The sequence below is a fragment of the Gopherus flavomarginatus genome, chromosome 15, assembly GCF_025201925.1.
Source record: "Gopherus flavomarginatus isolate rGopFla2 chromosome 15, rGopFla2.mat.asm, whole genome shotgun sequence".
Classification (NCBI taxonomy): Eukaryota; Metazoa; Chordata; order Testudines; family Testudinidae; genus Gopherus; species Gopherus flavomarginatus.
In genome coordinates, this window is record NC_066631.1 from 8,584,686 (window position 1) to 8,602,678 (window position 17,993).

The 17,993-nt window shown below is 38.5% G+C and overlaps 1 protein-coding gene and 1 pseudogene across 3 annotated transcripts in view; one reads left to right on the forward strand and one right to left on the reverse strand.

The window, feature by feature from the left end:
- The window catches only part of MED13L (mediator complex subunit 13L), a 389,999-nt gene that overhangs the window by 307,852 nt on the left and 64,154 nt on the right, over positions 1-17,993 (reverse strand). The gene's annotated exons all lie outside the window — the stretch shown is intronic.
- LOC127034818 (actin, alpha cardiac muscle 1-like) lies at positions 6,947-8,052 on the forward strand (annotated as a pseudogene).

Genomic DNA, 17,993 nt, shown 5'->3' on the forward strand with positions numbered 1-17,993 from the left:
AGGACATGAGGGTATCTGGAGTGCATGCATAGGGTGAACAAATTTTGCTACCCAAAATCTACCAAAGGTGCATGGGGAGCGTGCACACCTGAAGTGGAACACTCAGAGGGACACTACTTGAACAACTTTTGTTATTTTTTTTCCTCAATCTTTTTTTTTCTGGATACCTTTTGCTACTAGTGAAATGATGAGTGGAAATTGAAGTAAATTCTGGTTCTGAACACGCTTACAATAACGCATCCATTGATAACTGATATATTAATTTTGTCTTTAAAAGAGCTATTTCTTGCAATTCTGTTTTGATGCCTATATATCTACAAATCCTGAGTATATGAATTTGAAAGACCAAGTTATCTAGCTGATGCACTTCCTTTCTGCCCAATTAATATGCCCAGATAATTTACTTACTGGCTTTTCTATGCTGATTGTTAATTATTGAAAAGTGCCAAATACTAGGTTAAGTTTTGTGTGCCCTTGAGGTGCATGTTTTTCTCTGCCTGCTGTGTGAAAATTAAGGTCTGTGTGCAGACCAGCAGGCCTTGTTTTTCTATTTATGTATACCATTGTGCTGTCCACTATTAAGAAGATACATTATTGTGCACCAAGTCCTTCAGGTCAGTGTCAATCAATATGACCTTAATTCTCACCGACAGAGAATTTCCCTTGGATTATCGCATAACCCTAAATGAGACTACCTCACTAATACTGACTCACATCATCAATATTCTGTCCAGCCTTATGACATGTTGATATTGTACTAACTTCTGTTTTTCTTGTTTCAAAATGAAGAGGTCGGTATGTGGAATTTTCACCTTAAATCTTTATATTGCAAATTACCCTTGAATTTAGAGATGATAGTAACACGTGCCATGTTCTTGTCTAACAGAATTCAAGGAAGCACCTTAAGTTTTGTTAATGGAAAGACTGATTGGAACAGTCACTTCTATATTTTTCTCCTTTACAGTTACGGTTCCATTTTCCACTTCCAAATCCAGAATCTCTTCTTGGTTGTGTGGAAGAATGAAGCCCAGAAAAGAAATTTCTCTCTTCGCTGTAAGGCCTAAAACTCTCTAATTTGGTTTTCTATATAAGATAGAAATTTAATTTTTTTCCCCAGAGACTTCAGTTACTGGTTATTTTTAAATTCCGAATACATGAAATGAAGTCACATGGGGATTTGGTTGGAAATCTACTTTCCAAATATGTATTCATAGAGGTCTTCTGGCTATTGAACTGGTTGCCATAGACCTGGCTGGAAATCTTAAGGAGTGTATCAAGAAGTTTCATATAAAAGGAAGCAACTCTAAACAATCTTTTATTACGCTAATTTAAAATACAATTTTATACACACTTCTATCTAGATTACACACATAAGGTTAGACACATTCAAAAGTTTTATGCAATTCAGAAAGAAAAACTTGGATGCAGCAATAGCATCTTTGAAGGTTTAAAATAATTTCCACTAAAGAGAAATCCTTCCAGAAGGGCAGATTCCTGCCTAATAAAGAGTTATAAAGCTTTCACAGTAACTCTAACAGTATCAGTTATATCGGCATATTTTGTAAGAGCTATTTTAGCATGGACACTTGAAATTTAATATACCACATTTATTTATTTTCTTTCATACATATGTGTATATACATACACATTCATAAAGTCACAACATGCTCATATTACAAAAGCTTATCCTCATTTATCTCATCACTTTGTCTCTGATTCCAGTTTTTAGCATTCTCATGGCTGCTTCTCTACAGAGAAGACAGCTTCTGTTTCATTCTTTTGTTAAGTTTCAATTCCTCCCTGTACATCAGATCTTTAAGATTTAGATTTATTTTTATCCAAATCAGTTCTCTTCGAGAGGACTGAAACTGCCACTTACTGCATAACCTAAATAGATTTGCAATTCAAGAGAACTACAGGAAGTTGTGGGTAAATCATGGTGGCAACAAAACCTTTAGCAAAAGATGCACTGAAAACATCAGAGATGGTACTTATGCTTTTATAGCTGAGAAAGGTCTAACAAAGTACAAAAATTGACTACTTCTAAGTATTTAATCAGGAGCTTTTATAAATGTCAGACAGGACAACAAAAATTAAAGAATACCACCTGCCAGTCTCTCAGTGCTTCTACTTGCTGCAGCTAATGGACCACTTCTTTCTGTCTGTACCTTCAGAGTAGTACTCTTGGCTATGATGTTCAATAGCAGAAGTGAAATAGGAAAAAAACTAAATATTTCTAAGGGCTCTGTAACTACAGCATCTGTCTGCAAGTAAGACCACATACTTTTTCTGTTTCTATAACCCAATATCATTTGTTCATTTTGTATAACACAAAAAGTGAGCATCAAAACAAATCTGGGTAAAAATCCTATAGTCCTTTCTTAGCCATAACTGTCAATGAAAGGACTGAAGGGTTTAAGTCCTGGTGTAGAGTAAACTAATTTATATATGTACAGCTGCACATACATGGCAAAAAGCAAAATACCTAAAATGACTAAACTGCAAGTGCCTTATGAAAAACAAACTCATATCGATAAAGGGGTGCATATCAAGGACATTATTTTCATCCTGAAATCAAAATCCATTTCCAATTTCAAAATCACAAGATTTGTGTTCTGAAACAACTACTTGATGTGTCATTAAATTTAAGCAATTTCTCTTCAGAGCTGTTGCTATAGCAATCAGGATAGCTAACCTGAAAAATAAAAAGCATCCTGCTACATTCTCACTATACACTAAATAATGCTTAGAAAAAAGCTGAAAAGTGGTTAAGTGAAAAACACCCTATTCCTCTACATACTTGTATATAATTTCAACAAGCCAATGACTTATACAGGCTAGTGTGAACGTCAGATCCTATCTCCCTAAAATAACAGAGAAACAAATTCTATTCTTCTCAGTTTTGTCAAGACCTTTGCAGTAATACAAGTGAACGGTCGTCTGCAGTTCTGTTAAACAGCCCAGCTATTTTTCAGAATCATAGGCTCTTTGGAGTTGTCACAGCTTTAAGTACAGTATTTCTATATACATACTTTAGACCAGCAAACCAGACACTTCAATGACATTTACAGTATCAAAACATGAAGGAGTATTCTGTAGCAAATATATCCATATTTTGCACGTTTCCTCCTGTTTGGATCTCAGCATGTGTTCCCTAGCACGAAATTCCTTAGACGTTTTCGCTTCCAAAACCTTTCATACTACCTTTATTACTTTTCTTTATGTAAGCGTTTTCATGTAATCTATATCAACAAATATAATCAAAATTTGTGTTTGAAAGGAAACTACAATTAACATTTCATTTTTTCTGAGTATATCAAAGTCAATAAAAAACTGACAAAGAATTAAGGAATTTAAATCATACAGCTTTAAGACTCCTTACTGACGTAAGCAACATACTAGGTACAAAGTTCTAAAATTTATAAATACCAATGATCCAACTTAAATAATAACTACAGCATAAACGGTTGCCAGTAAGTTTTTATTGTGTTTACAACAACAAAAATTAAAATTAAACGGTTTCTTGTTTCAATGTGCTCTTATAGTGAGGACTCAGTTAAAAACCATTTCTGTGCAAAAATGCACTGATTCATAGACTGACCAGACAGCAGTTGTCACAATATGTGCTTTTAAAAAAAAGAGTTTGCACTACCAGTGCAAAAAAAAAAAAAAAAAAAAAAGTCGTCGTGTTCACAGTATATCCATATGCCCCTAACATTGTTCAATGCTCCAGAGAGGTTTATTTTTTTTCCCTGAGCAGAATCCTGGATTGTGTTGTTCAAGTTCATTTTAAAAGGAAGTAATTAGACTTAACACACAATTAACATATCAAAAGTATTTCTTCTTTTAAACATTTTCCCAAGGAGAGTGCAAGTATATCACATGCTCAAGAAAATAAGTATGCAAGAGAAAGCAAGCCATAAGGGAAGATTTGCGGAAGGGCTGAAGAGTTCACATTTTTCTCCAGTGTTGGCCTTATACTCTCACCCCTAAGACCTTGAATCACAAACAATATACTTTCAGTTCAGGAAAGAATTTCCTTTGAAGACTTGCTTCTTTTAGTTGGCAGGTGCGGTAACTGGTAAGATCCACAAGGAGCTTCCTTCTCTACTTTCATCCCCTCTGTTTGCAGAGCATTCTACCTTCAATGCATTCTACCTATCCAGGGAGCAAGGACTGGTGATAAACAGTTTCCTGCGTAACAGTGTAGGGTGTTGCTCTTAGGCCACCAGATTGAACTGCAAAGTAATGTTTTATCATAATTATAGTACGACTATTACCTTATTTCTTCTAGCATTACACAGTATTTTCTTAGCATGTTAAAACTTGCACAATCTTCCAAATACTTAAATAAATGCATGCATACTTACTAAAAGGAAACATTTATTTTAAAACACTAACCAAAACCATTTGGAGAGGAAAGGATAAAAACTGTTTGATCATTTAAGGGCTGTTAATGTTAAAAAAAATTAATTAATTTCCTTCACTCACAAAAAAAAAAGTTGCCATGGATGGGCATTACAAGATTAATGCTTGCTTCAGAAAGTGAATGTGTGTTAATTTTACTCACATATGATAATGGGCATGGATATTACATGTTCCTCTTCCTCAGCTGTCTTACAGGAAAATCTGTCACTATCATTCACTCTATATACAGACCTGACTGATTTCACTGTACTGAAATTGAGCTTGCCTTTAAAGGTTGGAAAGGGAACAGAAACAACCAAGAAGCTATTTGCATGAATTAGGAAGAGCCTAGAGCAGATATACTCAATAGGAGACCTGTGGACCAAATGTAGCCCACCAAGGCTTCATGTGTGGCCCTCCAGCTCAACTTAAAAAAAGTTTATAATTAAATTCCCAAACAGCGACGTGCTGCTTATCATTTGCCTATGACTTCCTTAGTAAGTAACTTACTTACTGGCAGTGCTTAATTTGTAATGAAAGAGGTGCCGGGGCTCAGCCCTGGTAAGCCCCGGCACAAATTATGTTTACTGGATCTCAAGTTCCTGCAACAGCATGGTCTATGATTCAGCTAGAACACTGCCAATTTTTTTCATTAGTGATAGAAATGGAACCAAAAATGAAAGTGAGTGGGAGTAAACATCGCAAAGTCAATGAAGATAGAACCACTAATACTTATATTTCAAGCAAGGTCTTTATTTAGTGGTGGCTGACTTTTACAAAAAAAAATTGTGTCAGGCTTCTGCCCAAATGGCCTTGTCATAAAATTCTCAAATTGGCCCACGGGTAGATCTAATTGAGAATCACTGGCCTCGAGCACCAAATATGGGGGAAAATAATAAATGGATGAAGATTTACACAACTCTCTCAAACTTTGGTGGAAAAAAGGCAGTTACGGGAACAAGAAGCCAAAGCCTCAAAACACGAGACCGTGAGCTGGTGGGGGCCAAGTTGAGGTCCCATTGGAACCAGGTCTCAGACTGGTGGAAAAAGTCTTTCAAAGCTTTCAGGAACCTAAGCATCATGAAAGAATACAGATCTACCCTGAACACAAGAGTGGAAGGCTAATATAGGCTGCCACCTTGATCGAACAGAAGGCGAGGCCCTGCTGCTTTAAGTGAAGCAAGTAATCCAGAATGGACTACAGAGACAAGTGGGTCAGGGAGATACTCCGCTCTGCTACCCAGCAGGAGAAACGCTTCCACTTTGTCATGTAAGTTGCTCTGGTGGAAGGCTTTCTGCTCTCCAAGAGAACTTGCTGTACCTGACTAGAGCAGGCTTGTTCCTCTGGATCCAACCATGCAGCATCCAAGTTGTGAGGTGGAGTGAGATGAGATTGGGGCCATGCGGTCCCCGGTGGCACAGAGGGGGAAGACTGATGTTCCCAGTGGGTGGCCTGGGCTTGCGAAAAGGTCTTCCTCCTTGCTGTCAAAGCCCAAGGAGGGAGAGACTCGTCTCGGGGACCAGGACGGTACCAAGCCTGCCTGTCTACCACATTCCTATCGGCTCTCTCTGTGGACCCCCACTGAGGACCTGTACTGGAATAATGGCTCTTGGTGCCACAACTCCAGTGACCACTGGTGGCGTTCGGCGGATCAGTGATGGTACCCCAGCGTCGATACCCCACATTAAGAGAGCAGCGCTGCTCCGTAGACCAGGAATGGGAGCAAGAGGATCGAAGTCTCAGAGACAGTCAACGTGCCCGTGATGATCCATACCCATGATCCGCAGACCAGTGATGGGGCTCCGGAGACAGGCATCTCACTCCTCCGGAGCAGTGCCAAGGTCTGGGAGACCGCCTCGGATGTTCCTGGCACCAGGGCTCTGGCGACCCGCCTCTGCAGGTCTGTGCCAGACCACCAGTGATCGATAGCAGAACCCCGAGGAACGCTGCCTCTATCTGGGGACTGATGCCAGGAACTCTAGCAGGTAAGCCAATCCACATCCAGAGGCTGAGGCGGAGGCATGTCCTGCCCTAGGCTAAGTCCCATATGGGACTAACTAATTCTAACTTAACACTAATGGAACTATTAACTATACAACTTTTAAACAACGATATAAAATAAATTTGCTACTAGGCACAGTTGATATAGGAAAGCTTGCCGAGGCAAGGAGACGTTCCAGCATGGCCACTCGCAGTAAGAAGGAACTGAGGGAGAGGGGAGCCAGTGGCGCCCCTTACACTGGTGCATACGCACATCGCTCCAGAGGGCGCCAGAGCTGATCTCTTACCAATATCACTGAGGGGAAAACTTCCAGCAATGGTGCAGGTGGTGAGCACACACACCTACAATGGAATGGACATGAGCAAGCACTCGAAGAAGAAGAAGAAGGAGGACAACAATAATAATAATTCACTAAACTAAACACCCAAGAGCAGCAGCAGCCACCTCTCACATATCTAAGCAGCCATCTCTTTCTAAGTCTAAAAGAAGAAATAGCTACCACGTGTGAAGACAAACTGCTTCTCTAGGCTGTGATAATGGTCCTGGGTCTTGTCAATGCAAGCTTTGCTGGTGATGATGCTCCAACAGCAGTATCCCCAGCTACTATAGGACTCCCATATGACCATGGTATCCTGGTTGGTATAGGGCATAAGGATTCCTATGTAAGTGATCAAGCCCAGACCAAAAACAGGTACTCTTACTTTATAATACCCTATTGCAGATGGCATATTTACATACTGGGATGACATGGAAAAAAATAGTATCACTTCTACAATGAGCTTCATGTTGTGCCTGAGGAACAGCCCACTTTGTTACCTGACGCTCCTCTGAATTCCAAGGCAGACCACGAAGATGACACAATTAATGTTTGAAACTTTTAAACTCCCAGCTTTCTATGTTGCAATTCAAGCAGTATTTTGTATGCTTCAGATTGTATTACTTGTACTGTATTGGATTCAAGAGACGGTGTTATCCATAACTGGCCAGATTTTAAGGTATTTAGACACCTAGTGGTATTTTCAAAATTGCATTTTTGAAAATCCCACTAGATGTTTATCTGCTTTTTTAAGTGCCTTTAAAAAACTGTTAAAAAACTGTCCCAATGTGCCTATCTATGTAGACTGTCAATAAACATAGTGACTCCTTTGTCACTACAGCCAGAAGAGAAAGTGTCCAGGATATTAAGGAAAAGCTATGCCACGTAGCATAGGACTGAGAACAAAATGGCTACAGCTACTGCTTCATCTTCCCTAGGAAAGTTACATGTCATCAGATGGGCTTCACTGGTAATGAGCATTCCCTTCCCCTCCCCCAAAATTCTTCCAGCTCTCTTTTATTACTATGAGATGAAATCTGACTGAATTCACAAAACAACCTACAACAGCATAATGAAATGAGCTATTTACATTATTGGCATACAGGTCTTTCTTAATGTCCTTTCTAGAGGAACTATTATGTATCCTGACATAGTGGACAAAATGAAGAAAGATTACTGCTATAAATCCCAGCAAAATGAAAATTAAAACTACTGCTCCACCAGAACTTTAATACTCTGGCTTCCTTATTTACTTTCCAACAGACATGGTTCTGCAAACAAGAATATGATGAAGCTGGATCATATATAGTCCACAAATGCTTTTAATTGTGTAATATCACATAAAGACATATAGCCTATACTTATTACAAGCTACTTTTCCCAAAAAAACAGTTCTTCATGGCAAAATGCAAACTTAACAGAGACTCTGTATTTTCAAATTTTTTTTAATTACAAGACAAAACATTTATAATATTCATTAAGAACAACAATACAATCATACTTTCCTTTTCAAACAATAAACATCAGTATTTACATCATATTAATGTAATGTAGTATTCCATACATTTATATATCACATAAGAGAGCTCAGATGCTATCACCTTAACACTAAATTGACAGAAATACGGTTACTCATCACATATGTGTATATATAAAAGCACATATTAGATTGGATATTATGTATATAGTGTCATAATTTAGCATGGCATGCTACAAGATAAAAAGATGCACTCAGAAAAAAAGAAGCCCCAAACAGTTTGTATTGTATATCAGACAAGTATAGAAAATGAAGATAACAGACAAAGGAAGGGTTAGGGAAGGGATAGACAAGGTTTAAAACAAATTCAAAAATATATAAATCATATTATATAGTCAGAACATCGTAAATTCTGATCATGACTTGTATATTTGTGAATAAACCGATAATATATCTATATTTGTGTGCACTATTCTATATCCACATATCCAAGACATTAAAGTACAGTCACAAAATTATGACTTTAAGACAATACACTGCAAAAATACAATCTTCTCATTCAGTGGATTAAAAGTGTTCTGTATAAAAGCACTTAAATTTTGGAAATATTTAAACTTTACACACTACTTTAAATTTCTGGAAAATGTTTACTTAAGTTGCTCTTTTACCAGTGCTGTTGTGATTACAGTCACTTGAAACACTTCAATACCATACACAGCAGAGTGCCAATGCTAAAATGAACATAACATTTAAGATGAAGAGAAATTATAGCTTATTTAAAAACAAATCAAAAGAAATTTACAGAAGCATACTTTAATATTATTCCTTGCATAAAATAAAGAACAGTTATAACACAAAAAAATATTAATCCAAAGCAGGATATATAAAAACTAGAAGGTCTGTTTGTCTTTTCAACACAGAAATAAAGCAGTTCAGTTCATTTGTTACCTACATTCAACAACTTCAATTTTTTTTTGGAGACAACACACATTGAAAGACAATTATTTAATATTACTCTAGTCCAATATTGTTTAGTGCACTTCTGTAAAACCAACAACCTGCTGAACCAGCCAATGTTTACAACAAAAACATGCTTTTTACATCAGACAATTTGTGCTAACACTGCAATATTTCAGTCCAGTATATTCTGTGCTTTCTGGTACTTGACAAAAATTCAGTACTCAAAGTATTTTTCTAACTGTTAACTTTATTTTTTTTCAAGATATAAGAACTGTCAGAATACTTCGATGTTCTCTTCACAAATGTTTTTTTAAAAAAAAGTCTCCACCCACCAATGATTCCAGACAAAAATCTAATTTGAATATAAAACTACCAATAATATCCAAAATATTTAAATATATCAGAAAAAGCTTGATTATCATAATTTTAATCAATATAAGTGACACTTCACCAGTGTAAAGCCTGCCTAACTGTGTTTTTAGTGGATTAAATGCAGGGGATATAGATTTCACCTTCTTCATCTAAAGGCCAGTAGTACAGGCCTCTTGCCTTCAGTGTGGCTACTCAATTTTATATGCTGGAATAGCATCCAGAAACTCTTTACAGTATTTATACAGTATGCCAGAGCCACTGAATTCAAGAATAAGTATAGCCAGCAGCTCCTGCCCCTGGCCTTTGTAAGACCAGAGACCCACCCACTGTGCAAACACTACGGTTATCACAGCCCATGCAATCCCAATTTTGTGTTTAAGGGGTATTTTCCAAGACAGAAGCAAAGACAACATAAGCACAAAACTACAGGAAAAAAGTTAAAAGCAAAAAAGTCACAAAGTGCCTCCTGTAAGGTGGGGTGGGTGGAAGAGCAGGGGTCATGACGGGTCAGGCAAAAATTAAAGATGCCTAGGCAGCAAACCAGCAACAACAGGTTCCACCACATTGAGCCCCCTTAAATGCATGAAAGCCATTTGTCAGAGCAATCTATTAGAGTGCTTTTAAGAGGTGTAAAACGCTAAATGTTTTTGTAAATCTTATAAATGTTCCTCTAGTTTGTGCTAAAGATGACTGTGTCCTTATCTTATATACCCATTACATCTTGGCCTCACAACAGTGCAGTACACTATAAGAGTCATGTATCCAGGCAGGTCAAATACTTGGCAAATATTTTGTTAAATATGAACTATCATCACATGCAGAAGCATCCACATCTCGGTAATGAGAAAGTTTAGTAAATTGCTGTGATAGGATAGCCAGCTGCAACACTGAGGAAATGCCATATTCAAAATTATACGACACCTCTACCCCGTTATAACGCCACCCGATATAACATGAATTCGGATATAACACAGTAAAACAGCACTCCGGGGGGACGCGGCTGCACGCTCTGGCGGATCAAATCAAGTTCAATATAACGCAGTTAGATTTTTTGGCTCCCCAGGACAACAGCATATCAAGGTAGAGGTGTATGTTAAACAGCAAGAAACAGCATTTAATTTTAGTGAGCACTGCAGCAAATAATGAAAAAAACTCCTTGCCAGCCTCATATTAGGAAACAGTAGGAAAGCAGAGCATTTTCAAGCCTGAGTGTCCAGCAGATTCCCTTGATAAAAGGGAAAAAAATGACAGTCCCTGTACACATTTTCTATAAAAAAAATAGGTTACAACCTCCAGCACCCCACTTTCATTTTTAAACATTACAAAATTATGCCTTGTAACAAAGATATTAGTAACCAAGTTACAAGTACCAATAGGCCTTCATAATGTAACATTTAAAAAAGCTTAAATATATTCAGCACTGTAAAGTTCACAGTAACTAAGCTCCAAAACAATACTTAGTAATCCTCAACTGATGCCTTTAAGTTAACATGCTAAAAGACGGGAAGTTCAACATTACCAGACATATACCTAATTTTGCAATAAAATAATTTGTCTAGGTAGCTGTTTTAACATTTCTTTCTCTGCTTCAATCTAAATTCTACTTTCTTCTACATACAGTCTCAAGGGAAAGCTCTGAGCTCAGTATTTATAATTTGCTTCCATATTCCCACTTCCCTTAGAAGACCATCTAAATATATGAACTGAGATTTGAAAATTGCAACACAAAGCATTTTTTTCCTAAAACAGCGAAGGCCAGAATTTACAAACTGCTTTTATCAAACCAGTTACCAGTGACAAATTGTAGGCATAATTATTTAATCCCATCAAAACAAAGAAATGATGACAGAAAACTGCAAAGCAATTTGAACAATAAAGAGATTCTAAACTAATGTAATAATGAATCATGCAATCTTGATCAGTTTGCAGATACTTCTACATTCCTATACTGTTTACCCAGTTAAAGCAGCATTGTATTTCACTGAGATTTATAAAAAGCTGCCCATCCAAATATCAAATAACCACCATAATTACTTCCTGCATCAACAACTAAAGTCTCTGGTTTTCTGTCAGCTAATCATGAGTTAATTAAGCCAAATCAACTAAATTTAGGTGAAAATCTAAAATAAAAACAGCTATTTCTTCCAATATAGCTTTTAAACACAATACTTCTGTGTAAGACCCACTTTTTCAGGTTGATTGTCTCATTTATAAGTAGTATAACTCTCCTTCAGATCTTGTATTTTCCCCTTTTTTAAATTCAGGAATTTATTTCCAACTTTTGTTCAGTGCATTACGTTCATTATATAGTACAAGTTAAAAGAAAACCAAATAAAAATCTTTCAGAGAGACTATAATCACAGACTTGCCAACATTTTGATTCTGAAAGGAAAACCAACTATATTCACTGATAAACTCCATATACCAGAAGTATCAATGCATGTAGTGGTGAAAGATTGGAGACTGCATTATTTTCCCTTTTGATCCAAAACATTCTCTTAATCAGGTACTGAGAGCAATACTTTTTTTTTTTTAAACTTACATTATGTATACCTGATGGAAATCTTTATCTTTGTTTCCCAGAAGCATATTGAGAAAATAGCAGAGTATCCAACTGAGTAATTTCACAAAGTTGTTGGAGAAATCTTCCATGTGAAGTGTTTTTGGTAATATCTGCCATTTGGCTATTGTTACATTCCAACATCAAAGTTGGCTTTTCTAGATTATCTTTCAGTTACAGGATAAAAATCAACTCTGAAAATTATTGTTTAGAAGTAGCCAGAGAGAAATCAATAAAATACCTCCAGCAGAGGGAAATCTCCCAATGGTAATGAGGCCTAGTCCCAAACAGCTCTTAAGCATAAAAATAACACAGTTTATCTGTATCTCTTGTTTTCTGAGGATATCTTTCTCAATGGCTCACTACTTAAGTCCATGATTCCAGGACAAAACCAGACAAGAATTCTCATACTATTAAAGATTTGACTCATCCAGAGGAGAGGAGTCAGGCACCCCTCTATTATAGGGAAATAAGATTGACACAGTCACCATTTCAAGGCTTGTTCATTTTGAAAGTGTGAAGTGGTAATCATCAGGCAGGCAAGGAATTTTTCTCCCTAATTGCCACACCTTTCTCCCACTCACTCTCCAATCCTAGCCCCTAGTAAAAGCTAATTAAAAATATCCAGTAAAGTATTTTCTGAATCTCTCCAAAATCAGAGAGGGAGAATTGAGCATGAATGATAATTAAATTTTATTCAGATTTTCAGACAAAAACTTTTTTTTTCCTTCAAAGATGCTCACCTCAGTCAATTCTTCTTAGAAACAAAACACGGTCCAGTGGATTCTATTCCCATGTCTTTGACTGACCTGCTGTATGACCTTGGACAAGATTTTCCACTTCTCTATGCCTTAGTTTCCCTTCCTATCCTATGTCTTGTCTATTCAGATTATAAACGCTTCTGGTGATTATAAACTCTTTAGCTGTTTGTACAGAGTGTAACATAATGAAGCCCAGATCACAGTTGAGAGCTATAGACATTATCATAACAAAAATTAACAAAACAGTAACCTGAAACAGGCAAAATGAAGAGTAGCATGCCTTAAGGTAAAGACAGCAACAACAACACAGTTTTAGATTTTTAGTCTGTTTGGAACATTTGTTTAAAGTTTCCACCTTATGAATTTTTTAAAATGTATCTTAATTCTTTTTCACACTGCTGAGGAAGACTCTCCACCAGATTGCTTAAACCAACCCTACACAGCATAATATATCAAAATATTAATTACAAATTACATGAAAAGACAAGACCCTTTCCCCGAAAACTTACAACCTAACTCAGAGAAATACAATATATGACGTGAAAGTTTAAAGGCAGGAAGGCTTGGAGAGGAAAGCAACAGGAGAGCTTCACAACAGAGCCCTGTAGTGGGACTGGGATCCCTCGGGTCCCACTAACTATAATAGTGGAGCAGGTAAAATATACTTTGTTGTGGGCTGGAGTGGGTGGTCAAAAAAACCAGACTGCAGTAATTTGCAGAAAAACACTAATTCTCTTGTCAGTCAGTCATAAATAGAATTTCTGCAATGTAAAGCAAGATTTCTTTTTTTTAAATAAAGGTTTTCATACTTACATTTCAGCAAGAAATAGACAGAGATCTGATGCCTCTTATAATAGAAGTTAAAGTATTTTTTCTTGGTATAAGCAACTTATTGTTATTATTATTATTAATTTGTTTAGTGGTAAAAATTGTGTCTGAATTCCATTCTAAACTGACAGTTTTTTGTTGTTGTTTTTTAACTTTTAGTAGCATGGGGGAACCTGTCTCTCTTGCCAGATGTGCAGGGTCTAAGGTTTTTGTGGGTGAAAACAGGATAAAAATGCAAGAAACAACGCAGGAACCAGTGGGAATGGGTATGCGGGGTGGAACAGAAGTGGGATTAAACAAATTAGTCCTGCATAGGGGTCAACTTCTCTCTGTAAATATTACTTCTGATTTGATGAAGAGAGTTACTATTTAGTTCAATAGGATGAATTTTTTCCTAAACTATTTGAGTGTGCAATGTGTACTACAAACAAAATGATATTTTACTCCATGCGTAGCTACTACACAAGCAAAAACACTAATAATTTATATTCCAAAGGTTTAAAAATTAGATAAATTTTATTTCCTAATAAAAGCACATGTTGATACCTGTGTCAAAGAAAATTAGATGCCTGCCAAAAGCAAAAATAGTTTACATATTAATTATATAGCAAGGATAGGCAACCTGCGGCACATAAGCTGATTTTCAGTGGCACTCACACTGCCCGGGTCCTGGTCACCAGTCCAGGGGGCTCTGCATTTTTATTTAATTTTAAATAAAGCTTCTTAAACATTTTAAAAACCTGATTTACTTTACATACAACAATAGTTTAGTTATATATTATAGAAAGAGACCTTCTAAAAACGTTAAAATGTATTACTGGCACAAGAAACCTTAAATTAGAGTGAATGAATGAAGACTCGGCACACCACTTCTGAAAGGTTGCCGACTCCTGTTATATAGAGATGGAAGTGAAAATATTATCCAAATAATGTAATTTCATCTTACCATTTAGTCTGTTACGGTGTTGCTGAAAGTAGCCAGTAATTAATTCAGGACTTCCAGGTAGAGAAGATCCAAAGCTCAATTAAAGCTATCTGTCAATCTGAATCTACAATGAACATTCATGGCCTTCACATTAAGACATTTTCGTTCAAGCAACCTCTAGCTAATCATTTCAGTATAGCTATATTGTGTTGCACTAGCAATTTATAATGTATGTTAGGACAGTCAAGGTCATTCACCCTATGAGGTAATAGTATATGTCTATATGAGCATTTTTCATGAATACTGTCAAACTTTATTTTGCACCAATAAAAAGGAATCATTCCATCTTCCATGGCCATTTATGGTAAAACTGAAGACTCAATTAATTATTTTGAAGAACATTTTTCCTCAACTTCTTTACAAAAACATAATTACAGACAGACAGACAATCTAATAGCTACATCAAACATATCTTTAGAAAACAAAACCAAAAAGAATTGTTTTTAAATACAATTCTGCTATTACAAGAGATCAAAGCCAAATACGGACCAGATAAGACTTGACAGTTTTATTCTAATAATTTAAAATAAATTACTAGCAATCATTTAAAACACAAATTTACAGAGTAATATTTTGTTTAAATTTTAAAAATGGTACATACTGCATAACATTACTGCAATCCTCTACAACAAAATGATGAAATAGGGAAATTATATATGGCATAATTGTATTACTGAATAACATCATGAACTTAGATTTTGAGTTCATAGAGCCAAAGTGTCACTTGTAGAGAACAGATAACCTCTCTCTGCTCTAATTCCCTGAGAGCCTACAGATATAAAACAATTATGCCTCTTCTCTTTCCAGTCTTCCAGTTTTGTACACCTTGCAGAAAGCTTGGCTTCTAACGCCATATCAAATTACATCCATATTTCTCCAGCTCTTCGACTTGCACACAAACACTGCACCACACCCTTTGCAAAAATGTCAGACTATGAAAAAGAAGGTGACTTACTGTAACTGGACGTTCTTTGAGATGTGTGATCCCTATTTGGAGTCCAGACATGGAGCATGCATGTGTGCCATGTGCCAGAACTATTTGGTAGTGTCCATTTACCTGTACGTGCTAGCTGCGTGGTGCGTCCAAGGTTTTAAGAGGCTGTGCAGGTCAATGCTGCTCAAAGTCCCTCTTACAGGTAAGCAAAGGAGCCTGCAGCAGAGGGAATTGAGGGCGAGTATTGGAATCCAAACAGGGACCGCACATCTTGAAGAACCTCCAATTACAGTAAATAACCTCCTTTTCTTCTTCAAGTGATGGTCCCTTTATGGATTCCAGGCATGGTCTTCACAGTGAGCAGTGTTCGGCATGGATGTGGGCACAAGGGCTCACTGGAGGGTAGACTCTGTAGGATGGTGCGGTCAACCGCCACATCGGTCACAGCTGGTGGACTTGGTGGCATGCGTCCACATGGAACGGGCCGTGACTCCAAAGGGCGGAGACACATGAGAAAGAGCATAGCACACCATGATGCAATGGGAGATCCATTTACATAGGCACTATGAGGAGAGGGTGCATCCCCAGCAGAACTCCACAATGGCGAGGAAGAGTCTGGGTGAGGCCCGGAAGGCGCGGGTGCACTGGAGACAGAAGGCCAGCACATAGTGGACATCAAGAGAATGTAACATGTGCACCCTGGGAGAGATGTGTGGTTAGGAGTAGAAAACTGGAAGGTAGATAGATTGGTTGAGATGAAACAGAGAGGAGAAATTTAGGGTGGAGGCCCAGAGAGACTGTCTTTGTGGAAGACAGTAAAGGGCAGGTCAGCCACAACAGCTGCCAGCTCGCTAACCCACCACACCGGGGTGATAGCTACCCAGGAGATCACCTTCATAGAGAGGTGGGCAAGAGAGCTGAGCGCAAAGGGCTTGAAGGGTGCCTTAGTGAGGGCAGAGAGGACGAAGTTCAAGTCCCAAAAAGGGGCAGGCTTCCAGACTGATGGGACAGTATTGAGGAGAAAAAGGAAGTGGACTGTGGTCAGGTGACAGAAGGCGGAGAAATCATCTACAGGAGGGAGGAAGGCGCTGAGTGCTGCTAGATAGATGTGGATGAAGAAATGGGCAAGGCCCGGCAGCTTAAGATAGAGAAGGTGGTCAAGGAAAGCAGGAATGGAGATAAGAGTCCAGGGGGTAGTGATGGCCGTGTGCCCAAGCTGTGAAGTATCGCCACTCTGCATGGTAGCAAGCCCTGGTAGATGGAATGCCTGCTGCTGTTTGTAAGGATGTCACACACTGGCACAGAGCATATCCTGTCTACACATAAGCCCCATCCAGGCTGTGAGGTGAAGCAGGTTCAGGTTGCAATGCTGGAGACAGACATGCACTTGTGCGAGGTGATCCAGGAGGGTGGGGAGGCGGAGCAGGGACAGGCTGAGAGGTAAAGGAGTTTGATGAATCGGTACTGGAGGAGCCAAAAGGGAGCTACAAGTATAATCATCACTCCGTCCCGCTGCACCTCACAGAGCACTTGTGGGAATAGCAGAATGGGTGGGAAAACATAGTGGAGATTGGTGATCCAAGGTAAAGTAAGTGTGTCGCTCTGAGAGCCCACCCTGCTGGCTCCTCTTGAGCAGAAGCAGGAGAGTTTGTGGTTTGCAGCACTCTTTGAGAGTCCCAATGCAGCATGCCCCACTGACAAAAGACCAAGCAGAGGATAGGGTCATGCAGCTCCCATTCATGGTTGGCATGGAAGAAGAAGCTGAGCATGTCCACTAGGCAGTTGTTGGTACATGGCATGAAGGGTGACTCCATGCCTGAGGCACCAGTTCCAGAGGTGTACATTTACACACAATTGCTGTCATATTGTTGGAGAGCTGCTGAATGTGTCAAAATCTGATAAGCTGCAGGAATGTCTGGTAAACAAGGCGGGCGACCTGTAGTTCCCTGATGTTGCTATGCATCTGATTCCCTGGGCAACCAGAGCCCAACCCACGAGCGAGGCGTACATGGTGAGAGTGGTATGAGGTGCAGAACAGGACTTAGGATGGCTTGAGGTGGGGAGCATGACCAGTTTGCCCAGGTGGTCCAACTGCAGGTTGTAAACCGACAGGCGCCACAGTTAGAGGCAGCTCATATGCAGGTGGGCATACAGTTTGGCCAAGGTGCAGGCTGCCATGTGGCGAAGGAGGAAGAGGCACTACCGGATGTGTGTACACAAATGGCAATGTAACTGCAAAATGAGCAAGGTGATGGCAGCAAATAGGTTTGATCAGAGAAAGACTCGGGCTACACTAGAGTCCAGAAAAGCCCCTATGAAGGTGAGCGTGCTGACAGGAATGAGAACCAACTTGTCCTCATTGATGCAGATCCCCAGGCTGGTGAGGAGGT